Raw genomic sequence first — 24,089 nt, 5'->3', positions numbered from 1 at the left:
TGTAACATCCAAAAATTCAAGACTAAAAATTTTCTTTTAATAAAACACTACTTAAAGCAAAATCATCAATCCAAATATAATCAGAGTATTAATTTCCAAAACACATGTTCATTATCAGAGTAAAACATTCTCATGCTGTCTAATCTATGGTGTGTGTCATGCGATCACCCTGAGCCCTTCCCTCCGCTACCGGAAGTACCTGAAACCAAAACTGAAAATTGTAAGCACGAAGCTTAGTGAGTTCCCCACCCTACCACATACCATGCATAACCACATACTGCATATACTGGGCCACGTCTGCTATCCTGGGCCTCGCCCCCTACCTCGGGCCTCGCCCGCTACAACGGCCCCGCCGCTCCAGGCCCCGCCTGGCTTCGAGCCCCGCTCGGATACAGATCTGTTTCACTTAGGCCTCGCCTGACACAGGGCCTCGCCCACTAACATATAATAGCACATAAACATATCACATCACATCACATAAGCTAAACACATACTAACGAATCTTGTCCTAAGGCCTCGCCTATCTCTGGGCCCCGCCCTTGTCCTGGTACTAATGAGTCATGGAACCCCGTCCATACTCCTGTTGATGGTGAGGTACGGGCCCAGCCCACCCTCACTCCTTCCCTAACTTGGGCCTCGCCCCTGATTTGCTGCTACTGAGATGTGGAACACCATCCACACTCTGCTATTGGTGAGATATAGGACCTCGCCCACACTCACCTCCCTACCAGGCACATACAAGTATCATACAGACAACAAGTATAAACTATCACATAAACCATTCCTTGGGCACCCGCCCTCTATCATTGGACCTTGTCCCGAATATCATACTAGCATACTATGCCTAGGGCTAACCCCCGGGTCTTCTACTCATAACTACATGGGTCGGCATTGTGGCCGTAGACCCATTCATACAAAGGGAAACTCACATGCACTGGCTGAACTGGCTGATGAACCCACTAGCTGCTGCCCGGCAACTCTCTGATGTCACAACTAGAAATTTTGTGTCTTGTAATCACTACACTCAAGTAAAATGTAGAATAAAAAACTCAAAGAGCATGTATGATGCTTACTCTATGACAACAGAATTTCAATCAAATACACCATACAAGCGCTACAAATAGTCAATAAGCAATTGGAAACCCTAGAAGTTCTTGTTTAGGTCCATTTTGAACTAGGATTTCCTTATTGGACTCAATGGGCCAATAAGCTTCCAATTTGACTATCATGGGATTAGAACCTTTAAATGGGCTCTAATTGGACCCACGTTTATTTATTTCAACATTTTGGGCCATATTGGGCCTAGAATGAAATAAATTAAATATTATGAATCATAATTAACTCAAACTAGCCCAACAAAGTGTAAAAATCATATTATATTTTTATTTGGCCCAAAAATCATCCAACCTAACTCTAATATTGGGCTTAGGGGCATTAAAGCCCAATACTCTCTTTTTCTTTCCAAAATTCGGCCCAAGACAAGCCCAAGAAGAAAGGAGTTGACTTCTTCATGCCACCTCATTTATGTCCACCATACTTCCATGCATGGACCAACATACATCTATGTATGTCAACTCAACCGTCTCTTCTTCTTCCCCTCTCTCATTCTCGGCCGAACACCCTCCTACACTCATCAAAAAAAAATTCATTCCAAACCTCTCTAAGTCTTGAAGAGCATTCCTCCCTCCCTCTCCTAAAATTTTCGAGATTTAAAGGCATTCCAAGGAGATTTTTCACCAAAAATCACCCTCCAAGGTAAGGTTATACTAAATTCTATGATCTAGGTTCCTTGATCTATCAAAAATCTCTTCTTAACTCATGAGAAATCATGATCTTGTATCTTAGAAACACCTCAAGGCCGAGATCTTCATCAAGGGGTGCTACGGCCGAAAATCACCAAACTTTCTTCCATTTCTCCTCCAAAACCGAAACCACACCCTAAGGTGAGCTTCATACCCCCTTATTTTCGGTTTTTGTAAGTTTTGTGGGGGGGGGGGGGGGGAATACAAGCAAATGTGTAGATCTATCATTATGTGTATGCCTTGTATGATTTCTATGTTTATTTACATACTTTTGTGTGTTTATGGTGTTGAAACTAGTCAAAAGGACCTAAAAATCGAGATTTGTGTTATGATGCATGAAACAAGTGCTAAAACATATCATTATACTTAAGTCATTACTAGAAAAATAACCAAGTTGGTTTAGATGAACATCTTGGGCTAAAAATCATATTTTTAGACTTAAAATGCTAAGAATATGAAGTTTAAGGGCCCAAAATGTCAAAATACAAATTCTGGAGGTTAAGAAGTGTCAAAACAGTTTCATAAAGGAAATTTTCCAGAAATATACACTTTAGAATGTTTAAAATGTAAATTTCTAAACTTAATGGGCTAAAAATGAACTTTTCGGCCCAATAGGGCCCAATATGCGAAATTTTCCAATTTGAGGGGCTGAAACTGTGTTTTTCCGTAAAACAGTGGACTACTAGTGTTCCAAGTCCTTTTCAAAGGTTAAAAATGCTTTTCATAATTAAAAAGGACCAAAGTTGCAAAAAATTTCCAATTTGGGCCAAAAGTGTAAAAATTGCGAAAAAGAGAGGTTACAGCCGAGAAAACTGTATTTTGAGGGACTAAAACTGTTTTCAACTAAAAATGTGCTGAAAAATATCAATTTCAATAAGTTTTGGTGTTAGAATGCCAAGAAAAATGGTTTAAGGACTAAACCGGAAATTAATTTATTCAAAGGGTTGAAAAATTAAGTTTACAAAATAAAGAGGGGCTGTAAACAGAAAAATTTCAATGTTAATTCAATACATCCGTTGTGATCAAATATTGACACTGCGACTAACGACGAATTACAATACACAACAACACCAAAAATCGTTATCAAACGAATTGATTCGGTCTCGAATCAATAACAAATCCGAAACTACTAACACGACGACAACTCGATTCATACACGGAAAATTTGGGAATTCAATACACACGTGAGAGTGCACAGACGTCGATACACCATCTTTGGGCCCAAAAGTGTAAAATCTTGTTTGTTGGGCCTAGCTAGCCCAATGACCTGATCTTTAGGCCCGAAGACATCAACCTTACGAGTTGTTGGGTCTTACATGATCCAACACAGCGTAAAAGGACTTTCAATGGCAACGTGCTGCTGGTCCCCAAGGGTCCTTCGGTACTGCTAGCAAAGTCGAGAATTCACCAATGTGAGTTGGGCTAAGGGCCCTTCGCATTCACTATAGCCTTGAACGACGTAGGGAATTACCTGGGGCTTCGCACTCACTTTTTCCCCTCGGTCGTGGGGCTACATGAGTCCGGGTGGTTGGGTTAAGTGAATAGTGGGAGCGACGCCTAAGGGAATCGTTTGTACGGTTGTCAACTGGTCATTTTCATTAATGTACGTTTACAACAATTCACAATCCACAATTAATCCAACGTCCCCGGAGCTCAACGAATACACATGTCGTAACGAAATAACGAAACATAAAATTATTTAATGCAAAGTAATGGGAAAACGTCGGGTTTTCCTAGGATTTTCAATTATTACACCTACGAATTACATACCGAGTTTTTACAAATCGTACTCTTACATTTATAGAAACAAACAAGCATACTTTCGGATCTTCACACCTTTTATACTATACAATTTTCAGAAAATATCGGATTTTCTGGTGGTTTTCAAAACGATACAAAACATTGGATTTCAAACATTACTTATGAACTCACCAACATTTCATATGTCGAATAAAACCGTTGTCCAACAGCTCCTGAAGTTGCGTCATGAGCTCCTTCATCTCCGTCGGTGCTAATCGGTAAGGTGCCTTTGCTATCGGTGTTGTTCCTGGTAACAAGTCTATACGAAACTCCACTTGCCTATCAGGTGGTAATCCGGAAAGATCTTCGGGAAAGACTTCCGAATAATCACACACAACCGGTATATTCTGCACCTCTTTCTTCTCCTTCTTGACATCGATTACGAATGCCAAGTATGATGCACATCCTTTGGACAAACATTTCCTGGCTTTCATCAGGGAGATGATTCCAGAATTCACTCTGCGTTTGTCCCCATACACCATAAATGATTCTTTTCCGGGTGGGTTTACCTTTACTATCTTCTTTCGGCATTGAATCTCAGCATCGTTGGCGCTAAGCCAATCCATACCCAAAACGATGTCGAAACCGTTTAACTCTATGGGTAATAGCTCTTCGTGGAATTCGTTTCCGTTTAGGTCAATGACGATGTTCCTAATACGATTACTAACAGGTACGAATTTGCCACTGGCAACTTCTACAATCAGGGCATTATCTAGTTTTTCTACAGGCAATTCTAATTTCCCACCAAATTTATGCGACACAAAGGAGTAGTTGGCTCCGGAATCAAATAGTATATTTGCAGGCAAACCATTTACAAGAAAGGTACCTGAAGCGACGTCTGCTGCCTCCTTTGCAGCCTCGAGCGTCATCTGGAAGGCTCTCGCCTTCGGCTTTGGTGGTATGTTGGGTCTTCCTGTCTCCTTCTTCTTCGGGCAGTCCTTCAAAATGTGCCCTTCTTCATTGCACCCATAACAGGCTTTCTGGTTGAGGGTGCATTCATTGGCGTAGTGCCCAGGCTTTCCGCACTTGTAACAAGTGACCCCTCCGTCAAACTTCCCAGAGTGCTTCTTCTTACACTTGTCACACCACTTCGCTTCTGATCCTCCTCCCCTCGAACCAGACTTCGAGAATCTACTCTTCTTGTTGGACTTCGAGGATCCATTGAACTTCCGTTTCTCACCAACCTCAGCCCTCTCCAGACCTCTTTCCTTTTGTTGGGTCTCCACGTTCTTAGCTGCTCGAACAACTGATTTCAGAGTGGTTGCCATCTTGACTGTTGGGCCAAAGTCAGCCGGCAGTCCGTTTGCGAATTTCTCAATTTTGGAAAGTTCGGTTGGCACTAGGTATGGAAACAACTTCATCTTTTCCGTAAATGCAGCATCATAGTCATCGATGCTCATTCTCCCCTTCTTCAAATTTTGGAACTCATTGTTCAGATCAATCAGGTCTATCTCTGAACAGTACTGCGCCTTCAGTTGTTCCAAGAACTCATCCCATGACATTTTCAGAGCTTCTCCCCGTGACATTGTATCTGCCAATAGCTTCCACCAGCTCAAGACTCCAGTTTTCAATTGTCTCACAGCGAAGACAGTCTTCTGCTTCTCGCTGCAGTCGCAGCTCTCAAACACCATCTCCATCTCGGAGATCCAGTCCATAATCTCAACAGGCTTTGGGCTTCCTGAGAGACTTGGTGGTTTCGCACCCAAGAAATTTTTGTACATCCGCCCATCCTTGTTGTTTCTCCCTTCTGGGCCATCCTTTTGCTCACCTTGAGTCCCTACTTGACTCACTTGGCGGCTATAGTTCCCTTCCTCAGATGGCTCGGGAACTGGCTCCGTCGGTTCAACATGTATGGTAGGTTCGTCCCTATTTTCGTGGAGCATCCGTCTCATTTCTTCCCTTTGTTCAGCTAGCATAGCCTGAATCATGGCTTGAACTCCAGCCATGGTGACTGGCTCAGGTGCAATTTCTTCAACAACAAGTATTTGCTGAACCACTGGGGGTTGGTTCCTACCTCCATTTGCGTTCACGTTTCCGCTACGGGTCCTTGCCATCTTGATCTATACACCGAATAAGGTGAATTTAGATCTTTATTTAGGATAGACGTTTTAAATCGTCCTTATCACTTCGAAACGTTTACATGCTAGTTCTAATATCGTAGTCGTACGTTTAGAATCCTAAACACATAAGGTTTCCAGATCCGGTCGGCAACAGACCATAGATCCGAACAATTAACAACATATTATGCACAAAGCATTTAGCACATAAAAGCATTTTAGGCACAATTCCTAAAATAAGCTAGTGCTCACACCTCACAATCATCGCTTAACATTCTAAGTTTAAGTCTAGAAATCCTACAAATTCCTAGTTCGCTTAAACTAATGCTCTGATACCAACTGTGACATCCCCAAAATCACGGCCAGAAAAGACCGGTTTGTTTATGCTTTGTTTAAAAATCAGAGTTACATTTTAAATGAAAGTGTTGCGGAATTTGTCCCAAAACAAAAATATGATAAAGATTTATCAAAAGCATTTCCATAGAAATGTATTTCATTAAAAGACTCGGGATGTCATGTTCGTACAGATCAAAAGCATAAACAATACAATATAAGCTTTACTACATTATTTCATATCTACAGGCCTATATCTGTAATCCCTCGTCCAAAACATCACACCTATGCTCATGCGCCACTACCTGTAATACATAAAACTGAGTGGGTCAGGCTTGGGAGCCTGGTGAGCACATAGGGTTTTCAACCCACAATAAATAAGTTTATTAATTTCATCGATCAACAATAACCCGATTACCCGTTCCCGTTATCCTCACTTTACGTCCCTAAACACCTATCATAAGGGACCTAGCCTAAGGATCATCATTGGGACGGACACTACTGCTAAGGGGATTCCTCAGTAATAAATGTCCTAAAGGCAACCATGTGGGGGATGGAGTACACCGGTGAACATATCGTTCACAAACACCTACAGGTTGCGAGCCTGCTAGTGTTCCACTGGACTGTCTAGAAGAGTCCGTGGTCGTCATCCATACTCCGCTAGATGACAGAATCAACAACATCAACATCGAGGCCTCTCATCATTTTATCACACATCACCTATTGCATCTACCCATGTTTTACCCCAACATTTTCGTAGATATAAAATACATATACAGTTTAAATCATTGAAAACATGTATAACAACGTTCATCTAGCATAGATAGCAAGTATTCAGATAATATGCACACATAGCATGTAATTTATATAAAATACTTCATATCTATGTGTAAGTTGAAAGTAACTATGCACTCACTTGTTAAGGTGATGATTCCAAAATCGGGCAGCGCTTGCTTCTAACGATTCTATTTTCCTTCGACGAAACCTAGCATTATTATCGCTAAATTTTAGTCTAATATTTACCGTGACCAACTATTAGTCTTAGTATTATTATTATTATATAAGCGTAAAACAATATTTTCCAACCACTATGTACAGACAGGGGCCAGACATAAAACACCGGAGGGCAGGACCATTTTGGCATATAGCACTTCTGAAATCCAACAACCCTATGCGGCCCTTTAAACCAGATTCCCCGTACCGCGAGTAGTTAAAAAAAAATATTATAACGACACTTATATAAGTTATAATAATAGCTCAAATATTTATTATAAGTTCATAATAACAATATTAATTTTAAATATAAGCTATATTAAAATAAGGTAAGCATAACTTACTTACAAGGGGGTTTTAGCTAGGAGTCGGGCTCTGCAGGAGCAGAACTTCGTCGCTGAATCTTTCTAAGAACGATTCGTGCAGCGCTTCAGCGCTCACCTTACTATACTAAGCTACAGAAAGAGAAGTCGAATCACGAGGGACCGAAATGCTCGGGGGATAAGGAGAGAAAGACTCTTGAATCAAGAGAATGGTGCAAGAAATATGAGAGCCCAAGGCTCTTATTTATATTAATTGAATTTTCAAAAACTACCCTCCATAATTACTTAATGACCTTTTAGTTATATAAACAACTAAACACCCCTCTATAATACTATTATAAATGGATTTAATGATATTTGTACTAAGCTAATGTCGAAAGAACTCAACATTAGTCTTATAATGACCGCATCGTCGATACCTTTCTGATGATATATACATATGTATATATATGTGTACATATACATGATTTATACTTTATTTTAATACGTAAATATGCTATTATAATTTGTAACTCGTTCATACGAACTCCGTTTTTGACGTTCTTTATATCCACGCGTAGGTGAAGACGTACTCTACAACTTTCGTTTAGACTCCGTCGGCTAATTTTGACTTTATTTTTAAAGTTATATTTTTAACAAGCCGGGACAGGATTGGTCTGTTTAAAATCTCATAACTTCTTCATACGAAGTCAGATTTGGGCGTTCTTTTTATCGATGTTCTTAGTTTAACATATTCTACGACTTTCATTTAGATCACTAAGGCTAAATCTCGCTCTATCGTAAATTCACTATTCACGCTTCCCGGTATCGTGCCGGTTCTGTCGTGAAACTTCGACGGGTCATAACTTCTTCGTTATAACTCGGATTTCGGCGTTCCTTATATGCACGGAAACCTTGAGACATATTCTACAACTTTATGTAGAGATATCGGGATTATCTCACACTTTAATTTTGACGCTCATTTTTATTCTTTATTAATATACATTTATAATTAAATAATAAACACATATAATTCACATAATACTCAAATATTTCATCTTTATTACTTCAAAAAGAGTTACAAGAGTTGACCTAGACTATTACATTGACAAAAATGCTTAGCCCTGAAACCCGGGCGTTACAAGAACCGTTCCCCCGAAGTTGAGATCGCCGCACTGCGACAACAGCTGTATGCTATGGAGGCTCGGGCAGTGCGAGCTGAGCATGAGAGGGATGAGGTTATTGGAGACATGACGGAGATGGCTCAGTTACTGGCGCAACATTTCGGCATATGACCCCGCCAATACGTAGGACGCAGATCGTCGTGGTTAGGGATAGACATATCTTAGTAGGTCGTTAGGAACTATGCTATGTACCCCCGACTCTATGTTTAAGTGACTACACTACTCATAGAGCCGTTATGCTGTCGAACTTGTGTCACTCATGTATGCTCTTACGAGCAAATTTTTCATATATCAAATGCGGATAATATTAGTAAACTATTACGTGCTTTGTTATGATATTACAAATTGCTATGTGTTGAGAATCTATGATTGTATGTTGAATGGTAGGAATGTTTTAGTACGTACATTGCACCTAGTCAGTAGGGTCACAACCTTCCAGAAACCCCAAACACTCAACATCTTTCCGTTTCATGACAGAAAGATGCCTCGCCGACCTACTCGCGGAAACCCTGGACCAACCCCACCCGAAGTTGACTCCACTGCATTCCAGGCAGCCGTGTCTGCTGCGGTCACCGCAGCTATGGCACAACTCCACCAAGGGAATAACGGAGGAGGCAACGGGCAAGGGGCAGGGAGTTCGAACAACGAGATGAATCAAGGACCTACTAAAACATGTACCTACAAGGACTTTACAAATGCCAAACCACGAACTTTTAACGGCACTGGAGGAGTGATCACTCTGAAGCGATGGATCGAGAAGGTGGAGTCGGAATTCGAGATATGCGATTGTCCTGAGCAGATGAAAGTGAAGTTCACGGCCTGCACTTTTGTCGATCAAGCGCTCACCTGGTGGAACGGACATGTGGAATCCATGACACTTCCTGTAGCCAACTCTATGCCATGGGCGGAGATGAAAGAAATGATGATGGCTGAATACTGCCCACGAGGTGAGATTCAGAAAATGGAGCAAGAGCTGTGGAACCTCATTGTGCAGAATGCGAATATCGATGCCTACATATCAAGATTTAGTGAACTATCTTTGTTGTGCCCGGGTATGATCACCTCGGAAGGAAAGAAGATTGAGCGATTCATCTGGGGACTAACATCACCAATTCAAGGAAATGTGATAGCTGCAAACCCCGAAACATATGACAGTGCAAAAAGATTGGCAAAGAAGCTATATGACCATAACAACAAAAAGTGTGAGAAGCCAGCGGAGGCTGAAGGAAAGAAGGAAGGTGATGGCAAGAAGGGGAAGAATAATAAGAGGAAGGGGCGCCAGGGCCCCGAGACCTCTAAAAAGCAGCAGACAGTGGCGGTTAACGCTATCACCGCACCGGTTCCAGCCGCACCACATGCTCCAGCCTCAGCTGCTTCAAATGCTTCAAGACCTTATTCCGATAATCTTCCCAAGTGCAACAAGTGCGGTTTCCATCACCATGGAGAATGCAAGGAGTTACAGTGCACTAGTTGCAACCGAAGGGGACACACGGCGAAGTACTGCAGGGCTTACCCTCCCCAGAACCAACAATAGGGAAACAACAACCACAACAACAATCGCAACAACAACAACGTCACCACCGGCGACAACAATGCAGGGCCTAGCCACACCTGCTATGGGTGTGGAAGGACTGGGCATTTCCGTCGAGACTGCCCTAACAACAACAATCCAGGAAACGGAGGAACAGGAAGGATGCTGACCATGGGTCTGGGAGAGGCGATTCAGGACCCCGCTGTTGTTACCGGTACGTTTCCCCTAAATCACACTTATGCATGCATCCTATTTGACACCGGAGCTGAGCAAAGTTTCGTAAGCAATAAGTTTAAGCATTTATTAAAACAACAGCCCCAGAAGCTAAATGAAACCTTTACGGTGGAAATGGCCAATGGGAAAACCGAATCTACCGGGGAAATCTACATCGGATGTACCCTAACCCTCAATCAACACGTCTTTCGAATAGACTTGATGCATGTATCAATTAGGAGTTTCGATGTGATTATTGGCATGGACTGGTTAAGCCCCCACCATGCTGAAATTATGTGTCACGAGAAGGCCGTTCGCCTTCGCCTTCCCAATCACGAAACCCTAGTAATTTACGGAGACAAACCTAGCATGAACCTTCGCCTCATCTCGTGCATCAAGGCACAAAAACATCTACGAAAGAACAACTTGGCGTTCCTGGCTCACATAGTTGATAAGACCAAGGAAGAGGTTAACGTTCAAGACATTCCCGTAGCATGTGAGTTCCCAGACGTGTTTCCTGAAGATCTTCCAGGAGTACCCCCGGAGAGACAAGTGGAATTTCGAATCAACCTCGTTCCAGGAGCAACTCCTCTCGCTAAATCACCCTATCGGTTAGCTCCTGCTGAGATGCAGGAATTATCCAGCCAACTCAGCGAACTCTTGGACAAGGGATTCATCCGCCCTAGTTACTCGCCATGGGGAGCTCCAGTCCTCTTTGTTAAAAAGAAGGACGGATCTTTTAGAATGTGCATCAATTACAGAGAGTTAAATAAACTCACTGTTAAAAATCGCTACCCACTCCCATGAATCGATGATCTATTTGACCAACTCTAAGGAGCTAGTTATTTTTCTAAGATAGATCTACGGTCCGGATACCACCAACTCAAAGTCCGGGAAGAGGATGTTCCAAAAACCGCTTTCCGAACTCGCTACGGACATTATGAATTTGTCGTAATGCCCTTCGGTCTGACAAATGCCCCTGCTGCATTTATGGATCTAATGAACCGAATCTGTCGACCATTCCTCGACAACTTTGTCATTGTTTTCATCGACGACATCCTCGTCTATTCCCAAAGCGAAGAAGAGCATGGCCAACATCTCCGACAAATCCTAGAGACGCTGCGATCGGAGAAGCTATACGCAAAACTCTCCAAGTGTGAGTTCTGGCTCCGGAGTGTGAACTTCCTAGGTCATGTAGTTAGCCAAGATGGAATTCATGTGAAATCCCTCTAAAGTCAAAGCGGTTGAAGGATGGGCAATCCCGACAACACCTACGGAAATCCGTCAGTTCTTGGGTCTAGCATGCTACTATAGGAGATTCATTCAAAACTTCTCTAAGATCGCCAAGCCACTTACCTCGCTTACACAAAAGGGCGTACCATTCAAATGGACGGACAAACAAGAAGCCGCATTCCGAACCCTGAAACAAGCTCTCTGTAGCGCCCCAGTACTATCGCTACCGGAGGGAACGGAAGATTTCGTGGTCTACTGTGATGCGTCGAATCAGGGCTTAGGTTGTGTTCTCATGCAGCATGGAAGGGTGATAGCTTACGCATCTCGCCAACTAAAGACGCACGAAGTAAATTATACGACCCATGACCTGGAATTGGGAGCCGTGGTCTTCGCTTTGAAAATTTGGAGGCACTACCTGTATGGTACGAAGTGCACCATCTTCACGGACCACAAAAGTCTCCAACACATCTTGAACCAGAAAGAGTTGAACATGAGGCAACGAAGATAGGTTGAATTATTAAACGATTACGAGTGTGAGATCAAGTACCACCCAGGCAAGGCCAACGTGGTAGCCGACGCATTAAGTCGGAAGGAGTACTCAAATCGTCGTACGAAAACTCTCTCTATAACCATTCAATCTCACCTAGTCACTCAAATTGCGGTGGCCCAGTCGGAGGCCATGAAAGCGGAAAACAGGGCAAGCGAAGCATTGCGCAGGATGGAGAAGAACCTAGAGGCAAAGGAGAATGGAGTATACTACTTCATGAACCGTATTTGGGTCCCTAAAATCGGAGGATTTAGGGAGGTAGTTATGAAGGAAGCCCATAAGACGCGATACTCCGTTCATCCTGGTTCAGACAAGATGTATTTGGATATTAAACAACACTACTGGTGGCCTAACATGAAGGCAGAAATTGCTACATATGTTAGTAGGTGCCTTACGTGTGCCAAGGTAAAGGTGGAATACCAGAAGCCCTCAGGGTTATTACAGCAACCGGTAATTCCTGAGTGGAAATGGGAGAGGATTTCTATGGATTTCATGACCAAGCTACCCAAAACGTCGGATGGACTAGACACCATATGGGTAATAATCGACTGACTGACGAAGTCTGCCCGTTTCCTGCCAATCAAAGAATCCTACAAGATGGAGAGATTGACGCGTTTATACATTCAAGAAATCATGAGACTCCACGGAGTACCAGTGTCTATTATCTCGGATAGGGACAGTAGGTTCACGTCACGTTTTTGGCAATCACTCCATAAGGCAATGGGAACTCATCTCGACATGAGCACCGCTTATCATCCGCAAACGGATGGTCAAAGCGAACGAACCATCCAAACGCTCGAAGACATGCTCCGCGCATGCGTGATAGACTTTGGGAAGTCTTGGGATACCCACTTACCTTTAATCGAATTCTCGTATAACAATAGTTATCATTCGAGCATCAAGGTCGCTCCTTTCGAAGCACTATACGGGCGTAAGTGTAGATCACCGTTATGTTGGGCTGAGGTAGGTGATACCCAACTAGCAAAAACGCATACATCAGACAAGGCACTAACAGGACCGGAGATCATTCGTGAAACCACGGAAAAGATCGTCCAAATCAGAGCTCGATTACAAGCATCGCGCGACCGACAAAAGAGCTACGCCGATAAACGACGAAAGCCCTTAGACTTTCAGGTCGGGGATCGAGTACTGTTGAAAGTCTCACCCTGGAAAGGGGTTATTCATTTTGGAAAACGGGGAAAACTGAACCCACGATACATTGGACCTTTTGAGATCGTCGCCCGAATAGGTCCAGTGGCGTATAAGCTGCAGCTACCCGCAGAGCTAAACAATGTTCACCCCGTGTTCCATGTCTCTAATCTAAAGAAGTGCCTATCGGATGAAACACTCGTCATTCCCCTTGACGAGATCGAAATCAATGAGAATCTCCTGTTCGTTGAAGAGCCGGTTGAAATCACGGACAGGGAGGTGAAGCCTACTAAGCAAAGTCGCATCCCGATCGTGAAAGTACGGTGGAACGCGAAGCGTGGGCCAGAATTCACGTGGGAACGCGAGGGTCAAATGAAGCAAAAGTACCCTCACCTATTTTAGCATTCTCATATCTAGCTTTCAAAAAGAATTTCGGGACGAAATTCCCTCTAACGGGGGGATGATGTCACAACTAGAAATTTTGTGTCTTGTAATCACTACACTCAAGTAAAATGTAAAATCAAAAACTCAAAGAGCATGTATGATGCTTACTCTATGACAACAGAATTTCAATCAAATACACCATACAAGTGCTACAAATAGTCAATAAGCAATTGGAAACCCTAGAAGTTCTTGTTTAGGTCCATTTTGGACTAGGATTTCCTTATTGGACTCAATGGGCCAATAAGCTTCCAATTTGACTATCACGGAATTAGAACCTTTAAATGGGCTCTAATTGGACCCACGTTTATTTATTTCAACATTTTGGGCCATATTGGGCCTAGAATGAAATAAATTAAATATTATGAATCATAATTAACTCAAACTAGCCCAACAAAGTGTAAAAATCATATTATATTTTTATTTGGCCCAAAAATCATCCAACCTAACTCTAATATTGGGCTTAGGGGCATTAAAGCCCAATACTCTCTTTTTCTTTCCAAAATTCGGCCCAAGACAAGCCCAAGAAGAAAGGAGTTGACTTCTTCATGCCACCTCATTTATGTCCACCATACTTCCATGCATGGACCAACATACATCTATGTATGTCAACTCAACCGTCTCTTCTTCTTCCCCTCTCTCATTCTCGGCCGAACACCCTCCTACACTCATCAAAAAAAATTCATTCCAAACCTCTCTAAGTCTTGAAGAGCATTCCTCCCTCCCTCTCCTAAAATTTTCGAGATTTAAAGGCATTCCAAGGAGATTTTTCACCAAAAATCACCCTCCAAGGTAAGGTTATACTAAATTCTATGATCTAGGTTCCTTGATCTATCAAAAATCTCTTCTTAACTCATGAGAAATCATGATCTTGTATCTTAGAAACACCTCAAGGCCGAGATCTTCATCAAGGGGTGCTACGGCCGAAAATCACCAAACTTTCTTCCATTTCTCCTCCAAAACCGAAACCACACCCTAAGGTGAGCTTCATACCCCCTTATTTTCGGTTTTTGTAAGTTTTGTGGGGGGGGGGGGGGAATACAAGCAAATGTGTAGATCTATCATTATGTGTATGCCTTGTATGATTTCTATGTTTATTTACATACTTTTGTGTGTTTATGGTGTTGAAACTAGTCAAAAGGACCTAAAAATCGAGATTTGTGTTATGATGCATGAAACAAGTGCTAAAACATATCATTATACATAAGTCATTACTAGAAAAATAACCAAGTTGGTTTAGATGAACATCTTGGGCTAAAAATCATATTTTTAGACTTAAAATGCTAAGAATATGAAGTTTAAGGGCCCAAAATGTCAAAATACAAATTCTGGAGGTTAAGAAGTGTCAAAACAGTTTCATAAAGGAATTTTTCCAGAAATATACACTTTAGAATGTTTAAAATGTAAATTTCTAAACTTAATGGGCTAAAAATGAACTTTTCGGCCCAATAGGGCCCAATATGCGAAATTTTCCAATTTGAGGGGCTGAAACTGTGTTTTTCCGTAAAACAGTGGACTACTAGTGTTCCAAGTCCTTTTCAAAGGTTAAAAATGCTTTTCATAATTAAAAAGGACCAAAGTTGCAAAAAATTTCCAATTTGGGCCAAAAGTGTAAAAATTGCGAAAAAGAGAGGTTACAGCCGAGAAAACTGTATTTTGAGGGACTAAAACTGTTTTCAACTAAAAATGTGCTGAAAAATATCAATTTCAATAAGTTTTGGTGTTAGAATGCCAAGAAAAATGGTTTAAGGACTAAACCGGAAATTAATTTATTCAAAGGGTTGAAAAATTAAGTTTACAAAATAAAGAGGGGCTGTAAACAGAAAAATTTCAATGTTAATTCAATACATCCGTTGTGATCAAATATTGACACTGCGACTAACGACGAATTACAATACACAACAACACCAAAAATCGTTATCAAACGAATTGATTCGGTCTCGAATCAATAACAAATCCGAAACTACTAACACGACGACAACTCGATTCATACACGGAAAATTTGGGAATTCAATACACACGTGAGAGTGCACAGACGTCGATACACCATCTTTGGGCCCAAAAGTGTAAAATCTTGTTTGTTGGGCCTAGCTAGCCCAATGACCTGATCTTTAGGCCCGAAGACATCAACCTTACGAGTTGTTGGGTCTTACATGATCCAACACAGCGTAAAAGGACTTTCAATGGCAACGTGCTGCTGGTCCCCAAGGGTCCTTCGGTACTGCTAGCAAAGTCGAGAATTCACCAATGTGAGTTGGGCTAAGGGCCCTTCGCATTCACTATAGCCTTGAACGACGTAGGGAATTACCTGGGGCTTCGCACTCACTTTTTCCCCTCGGTCGTGGGGCTACATGAGTCCGGGTGGTTGGGTTAAGTGAATAGTGGGAGCGACGCCTAAGGGAATCGTTTGTACGGTTGTCAACTGGTCATTTTCATTAATGTACGTTTACAACAATTCACAATCCACAATTAATCCAACGTCCCCGGAGCTCAACGAATACACATGTCGTAACGAAATAACGAAACATAAAATTATTTAATGCAAAGTAATGGGAAAACGTCGGGTTTTCCTAGGATTTTCAATTATTACACCTACGAATTACATACCGAGTTTTTACAAATCGTACTCTTACATTTATAGAAACAAACAAGCATACTTTCGGATCTTCACACCTTTTATACTATACAATTTTCAGAAAATATCGGATTTTCTGGTGGTTTTCAAAACGATACAAAACATTGGATTTCAAACATTACTTATGAACTCACCAACATTTCATATGTTGACGTTTTTCAAAATACTTGTATTCTCAGGTAACAGATAAAGTGAAGGAAGAATTGTACACTATGACGTTTTGCTGTTGTTTAATTAATATCGAACAATTTACTTTTGGGAATGTAATATTTTGAAACTATGTACTGAATGTAAACGCTACCAGTTGTAATATTCCAATGCTTGGTATTGTATGATGTTATGTTTCATGTATATTCATTGTGATGGTATTCAATTGAGTCACGACAGCCCCCGGACGTTTCCGCCGTCTGGTTCGGGGGTGTGACATCTGAACTCCTGCTCCACTCGCTCCCCGAGCTACCAATATCAATGCAACACTAAGTCTAACTGACCCCCGAAAGACAACCAAGTCAACTCTGGTCAAAGTCAAAGTCCTGGTCAAAGTCAACCTTCTAGGTCAACCCTACTCGCCGAGTCACCCTATTGACTCGCTGAGTTCATATGTTCAGAGTCCTTCTATTCGCGACTCGACTCGTCGAGTCAGTCCATGTCTCGCCGAGTCTACCGATTTCCGAGTGCTGACCTGTCCAACTCACCGAGTCTCCATTCGACTCACTGATTCGAGTCTTAACTCGAAGGGTTTGGGGTTTCGCGACCTGACTCGCCGAGTCCAAGAACAGGCTCGCCGAATCCAAGACAACCTTTAACAGACTCGCCGAGTTGTTCATCCAACTCGCCGAGTTCCTGCCCAACTTCATCTGACTCGACGAGTTGTTCATCCCACTCGTCGAGTTCATCCAAATCTTCATGCTACTCGCCGAGTCCATTCAGATCTCCATACATGCAGAGGACTTTTGAGTCATGCATGGACTCCAAACTGTAGATCTACCCTTCCCAAGCCTATTCCTCACGTAAAGTTGCAAACTTTATGTGTAGAGAAGGAGATCTAGGCAAAATACACCATAAACTAGGGTTTAAGGCAAAGAGGCTCCATAATCAACTCAAGGGTAGATACTTAATGCTTCTCAAGACCATAATATGCTTAGATCCGAAGTAGCAACTTCAGATCTGGCTTCTAACTCAAAAGGGGTAGCTAATCATGGCTAAAAGCCCCCAAAACTCACAACCATAATAAATCTAAAGGAGGGAAACGACTTAATACCTTCAATAACTCAGAAAGTTTCCCCAATCTTCAGATCTATGGCCAATCCTTGAAGCTTCAATGATTCCCCTCTTTCTTCTTCCTTCAAATCACTCAAAAATGGCTTGGAAACTTGAATGGGCAACAATGGGGCTTAGGGTTCGATGTTCTGGGTGAAAGAGGCAGTAAAGGAACCCTAGGGGAGAGAATGAGACGTTTAAATAGGCTCCAAGTCCCAAATTTAGGGTTTTCCTCGCACAGACCAGACTCGCTGAGTCCCCTTGGCTGACTCGCCGAGTCGGTCACTTACTCCTCGACCCGGATCCCGCTCGGGCTCGCCGAGTTCCTCCTTGGACTCGCCGAGTCTCCCCTTAAAGTTAGGGTTTTCTTTCTTTTCTTGGCCTTCAAAACTTTGGGTGTTACAAAAACATTAAAAAGTCTTCTTCATCGGTTACTCACATTGTCTTATTCACATGTCACTTCTCTATACAAATTAACCACATTCGATCAACCCCTCAGTAAATGGTGATTTGTCAATGTGGAGCCCAACAATCATGGTCACATTGTGGACGAACCTCAAACCAGAGAGACGATTAACCATCTGTCACTTCAACAGTTACTCACATTGTCTTATCCATCTGTTGCTTCTCTATACAAATTAACCACACTCGATCAACCCCTCAGTAAATGGTGATGTGCCAATGTGGAGCCCAACAATCATGGTCACATTGTGGACGAACCTCAAACCAAAGAGACGATTATGAAGTTGTCAAAGGTTTGGATCGTGATCAATAACGATCTTAAAGCTTTAACCGACGACTTCAAAATGATACGAATTCATGTTATATGGTAGCTAGGTTTTCTTCTTTATTTATCTATTAAATAGTTTTAGGGTTTATATAGTGGTCTTTTAGGGTTCTATTGGGTTTTAGTGTTTATTGATGGGTTTTCTAGGTTACAATAAAAAGATTTGCACAACGGATTTTACTCATAAGCTCTTATGGGCACATGAAACCTAGAACTCTATGGCATTTTTAGTTTTTCAGTATTATATCAACCTACTTTATGAAACAACATTAACTTACTAAAATCGAAAATAGAAGGAGAATACATACATTTTTGTATACTTAAAAAATACTAACTCTAGAATCTCAAATGCTCCATGGAAAGCTAACATCCAATAGTATGGATGTCTCTTATGGTTCACACCCAAACCCTAGAACACTTGAAATCAACTTAGATAGAGGATACAAGATGAAAATCGGATAACATCTTCCTTAAAGGCATATGAACGAAACTTGCATGTCAAAGGGTCCTATTTCTAGTTGGTTAATATCTAAGATAAGCCTTGATTTGAATAATAAAATAATCAGATTTTATCATATTCAAATCTTTACCATATCAGTAACCAGGAGGCTTCTAGACCCTTCCATAACACTCCAAAACCGTCCACATGATAGACCATTCTAGAATTGTTCATTGTATTACACTATTAAACAATTACAATTCACCCCAGCACCTTTAATTAATTCCAATTAATCCCAAACTAATTCCAGATTAATTCTAATCAATAATCAAACAATTACAATCCATACATTAGTACTAACAAACAAAGGTAATGTATTCATGAAATCATCCATACAACCAAAAAACTAGCAATTGGTTGACTTTCACCTTTATATAATCTAGAATAACCTAAACCCAAAAGATAATAATTACCCACTACTTATAATTAAACAAAATTACTATCAGATTAATAGAATCCATCCCCATAAGCTTAAAAAGTAGCTCAACCTCCTAAACTTGATGTAGAGCCCTTTACTTGATCATTTGACCCAACTTGACCCTTAAGGATCATAAAATTGTGAACCTTGTTGTGAATTTACTAAATGTCGTAGTAATGTATTTTCCTTTTAAAACGTTGACTTTTGGCTTAATGGTTGACTCCCTTAAGTCACAACTTTATCCTCTTTCTATTATTGGTCTACCAAACTATAATATTTAGAGGTATTACTATTTACAAATGACCACCATTTGACATCATCAAACTTGAATGTATTGATACCCATTTGTGATGCTTTAGAAAATCCATGGGATGAATAAGTGAAAATTATACAATCACAACAACTAATTACTAGATTAGATGACTAGATGATTGGCTATGGGTTCAATCAAATATAGGAAAATGAATCGCAAGTGTGGTGATGAAGATGAAGGCAACAAGGAGGTGATCACATGTAAAGGTTTGAGCAAATGCAAGAAATAAAACAGTAACTGAGACTTCTTCGAAGTTACCACAATAACATTTATGTCTTTAAGGAAACGATCGGCCAATAATTTTCCTTGTGGCTCTCATGAAAATTTAGGGTTCCTACATGATTCAGATCATATATGTATGTATGTATGTATATAACCATCACCTGATGGCTCAACTAGATAAGGCTTGATAAACATCGGTAGGTGACCCAAGTTCAAACCTAGAGGGGGGCTTCAATCAGGGTTGCCCATGAGAAAGGGTATGGTACACAATTTACAGTAATTTGCTTTATGTGAAGTTTTACAAAAAAATGTATAAATTATCTTTTAGGTAAAATTTCATTTTCAAGTTATCTATTTATCTTTTAATTTTTAGAAAAATTGCAAAAATGGTCCTTGTGGTATGTATTTTTTCAGGGTTTTGGTCTAAACCCTAACTTTTTTGGATTGGTGGTCCATTTGAGCTAGTTTCCTTAGGTATTTGGTTCCTCTGAAAATTGAAAAGACTAAAATGCCTTTATATATATATATATATATATATATATATATATATATATATTAATACTTATTTTTATATTTTATTAATTAAAAAGCAAAAGAGGACCTATCCTCCTCCCTCCCCCTATCTCTCATCTTCCTTTTCTCAAACATACCTTATCTTGCTAGTCGACGACTTCTTTACTCATACCTCTGTTTGTTACTCAGTTATTGAACTTTTGGCTATTGATTTTGTTATTTCTTCATGATTCTTGACTTGTGGTTCTTTATTTCTTCTCTAGTGCTTGCTTCTTGACTTTGTTGCTGAAATTGTTAGATCGAGGTTGGGGTAACTGTCAAATTCCCTTACCTTGTTGACATTTGGGATGAGTTCTTGCATAGCCTTCATCCTCTCCGGAATAAGAACAAGATTTTGAAGAAAACGTAATATGAAGTTTACAAGAAAAATAAAAAACATGGGTCAAAATCATCTAGCTGTCATTCTCTAAAGTGGCTGCGATGGTGCTCTACCACCCGGTGTTGGCATGTTGCAGTTTCGGTCTATACTTGGTTCATCACCACCACTGCTGCCACTCCCGGAGATCAAAGTTATGTACATGCATATCGAGTGATTGTTGGTGAACCCTACTCAATGAACAAGGGGAAAAGATCAAATTAGTAATGCAATTATCTATAAATTACCAAAATTTTCACTAGTAACGAATTCAAGAGATTAATCTTATGATTGCAGATGTGTGTTATCTGGGGTTCGTATGATGAAGAAGATGTTCAATTAATTCAAAGTAAGACTAGAAGGGGTAGTTTGTGAATGGTTTACGGGTTCAAAATTAAAGCAGAAGATGATGAGGGTAGTTCATCAGATTCGAAAAAACAAGTTGTTCCTGTCTTTGAAATCAGGAAATTATGAGTGTTATTGAGATCTGGAAAATCGACTAGATCCAAGACTAAATCCACAATGAAAAACTCAACAACAGATCATTTTTTAGATTGGATTTGTGGTTGATGGTTTCATGTTCTTTGCTCAAGCACACATTTTTTTGTATAATTCAACCCATATCATATTCATGTTCTTGTGTTTATTCATCCTGAGAGAGAGAGAGAGAGAGAGAGAGAGAGAGAGAGTTGTTTTTTTATTATTTAAATAAATAAATAAATATTAGATTTAAAAACATGAAAGAAAAATAGAAAATAAATACATAAGGTATTAAAGTCATTTTAGTTTACCGAAATATCAAATTCACAACGAAACTAGCTTAAAAAGACCACGAAATCAAAAAAATCGAGATTTGGACCAAAACTTATGAAAAATGCATAGCACAAGGACCATTTTTATAGTTTTGTCTAAATTTTAATATGATGTATAGTAAGAAAAGTAAAAAAAAAAGACTAAACTGCACAAATGGTCCCTGTGGTTTGTCGAAAATTGCCACTTTGGTCCAAAAATGTTTGGACTAGCACTAGAGGTCCAAATTTTTCATTTTGTTGCGAGTTTGGTCCTATTTGCTATAAACTTTTTCATAAAGACGAATTTGCCCTTACCTTTTTCTTTTTCGGTTTTTTTATTATTTAAAGATTTTTCTGATTAAAAGAAAAATAAAAAAAGAAAATTTTCCTTCTATATTTTTTTATAACAGAAATAAAATAGAAAATAAAAATGCAAAAACTCTCTCTCTCTCTCTCTCTCTCTCTCTCTCTCTCTCTTTCTCACACACACACACAAACACAAACGGCTGATCAGATCTCTTCATCGGTATCGGTCCTTTATCTGCTTCTGAGTTTATTGAAGTTACAGGCATCAAGATTTCTTTGATTTCATCTTTTTATTCCTGATTTTCGAGTTCAAAGGAGAAGCCCTAAATCTATAATTATTGTTCTTCACCTTTACATTATACAGTCTGATATAGCGATTCACATTAGAGCAGAACCCAAACATAAATAAAACTCACAAAAAACCGATTGAATCCAAAAAGAGGTTTCCAGTGAAGCACTGATATCCAATCACCTCCTCTGCAATCTAACACAATCAACACCAAAATCGATTATTATGAACAATTGAACATCTGAAATAAATGAAAAGGATAGTAAGTGAACTTGTATCTAATTTCTAGGGCTAAAAGCCCTAAAATTACTTCTGGAAATAAATGCAAACGATAGTGTGTGTGTGTGTGTGTTTAATTCTCAAAGAGAATGTGTGTGTTTGATATTCTATGGGAAGAAGGCAATGGGCATGATATATATATATATATATATATATATATATATATATATATATATATATATATATATATATATATATATATATATAGAGAGAGAGAGAGAGAGAGAAATATGTTACTTGGATTTGTATGGCATCGTTTGTAACCATCGCTGATTGATCATCGTTATTTTACAACGACCTTGAGGCTAGGATCTGGTTTGGTTTTTGTTCATCTTCTCCGGTGAGAAAGAATGGGTGTGCCATCGTTGCCTCATCATCGACATAACAGAGGTTTGGAGTGTCCCCAAATCTGGGTTTTTTTAAATTAAGAGAGAAACAGAAAGGGAGAAGAGAAAGAAGAAGAATAAAGGGATATGAGGACAATAACATACCTGGTGTTGGGTTGTATTTTTTGTTGGTTGATTTGTGGTGGCTGGAAGGAAGAACAATGGTGAGGACCTGATGGTGGGTTTTGAAGAAGATGATGTATCACAGAGAGAGAGAGAGAGATGTATTTGTTTTTTATTTTTAATTAATTTTTTTTCTATTTTTCAGTTAAAAACTAGTGCAATAAATAAAAAGAAAATAAAAAACAAATAACAAGGGCAAAAAAGTCATTTTATCCTCTTCCAATTTTGAAACAAACCAAACCTGCAATAAAATGAAAAGTTTGGACCTCTAGTGCTAGTCCAAACTTTTTTGGACCAAAGTGGCAATTTTGAACAAACCACAGGGACCATTTGTACAGTTTAGTCAAAAAAAAAAATGTAAACTTACGAACGAATTTGATTTTTTGTTATTTTTAATAGTAATTATCATTGACTAAGATAAATATGAACTCGAAAGTTATCATAGAAAGAAAAGAGTTTTTATTTTCTCTAGAAATCATAATAATCTTAAATAATAAAATTATTAAATTTTGATCCAACCAAATCAAATAGAATGTTGATATAGTATTTGATATCTTTTCTGTTACATATATACTAAAAAATCAAATAAATTAATAACAATAAAAGAAAAAAACATAAAATGTAGAAGGAAGTTTGGTGCAGTGGTTTTGAGGGAGTCACGAAAACGGTTTTAAAATAGGGATAAGTGACGAGTGACGAGGGAATAAGGGTCAGAGTTGCAAGCGTGGTTCTTTGCGTATTTCTTGGATCTTCATGCACTGTCTTCTCGCTTTTTGCCTTTTTTTTTTTTATTTCTTCTTCTACCACTTTATTCTTTTAGTTTTATAATATTCGCACACTTTCTTTTTTCTAAACTAATTTATTTTTTGTTTTATGATTTTTTTATTCTAACATGGTTTAACTTTCTTACACACCAATCATTTTTATAGTTTATACAAGTGAAACTGAAAGTTAAAATTAAAGGACGTCAATAAAAAAACAATCGGTGAGGAATTAAAATAAATGTTTCTTACGAACGGATGAGAAAAGAGGCTGACTACACAAATAGAAAATCACGACCCTGATAATTCTAGTTAGTAACAAAAATCACAAGTATAGTACGTCCTAAATATAATAAAGAATGACAATTTTATAAGATTTAAGAAGGTTCCTTATAAAAATGCTAATTATTTGTCGCATGGATACTGGACAAGAATCCTATGCTTTTTTCATTACAATATATATCGAAAAGGAAAAGAATAAGATAACAATAAAAGATAAATATTTAG

The 24,089-nt window shown here is 39.5% G+C and overlaps 1 long non-coding RNA gene across 1 annotated transcript; it reads right to left on the bottom strand.

Moving 5' to 3' along the window:
• Positions 1 to 21,808: 21,808 nt before the first annotated feature.
• On the bottom strand, positions 21,809 to 22,945 carry LOC145067706 (uncharacterized). The gene is made up of 2 exons (XR_013688872.1): positions 22,550 to 22,945; positions 21,809 to 22,228 (listed from the first exon to the last, which is right to left on the bottom strand). It is a non-coding gene; the product is annotated as an uncharacterized LOC145067706 (long non-coding RNA).
• Between the last annotated feature and the right edge of the window lie 1,144 nt (positions 22,946 to 24,089).

The sequence above is a fragment of the Lactuca serriola genome, chromosome 1, assembly GCF_051521515.1.
Source record: "Lactuca serriola cultivar US96UC23 chromosome 1, Lser_US96UC23_V15, whole genome shotgun sequence".
NCBI classification, from domain to species: domain Eukaryota; kingdom Viridiplantae; phylum Streptophyta; class Magnoliopsida; order Asterales; family Asteraceae; genus Lactuca; species Lactuca serriola.
This window is presented reverse-complemented; position numbering and strand designations above follow the sequence as displayed.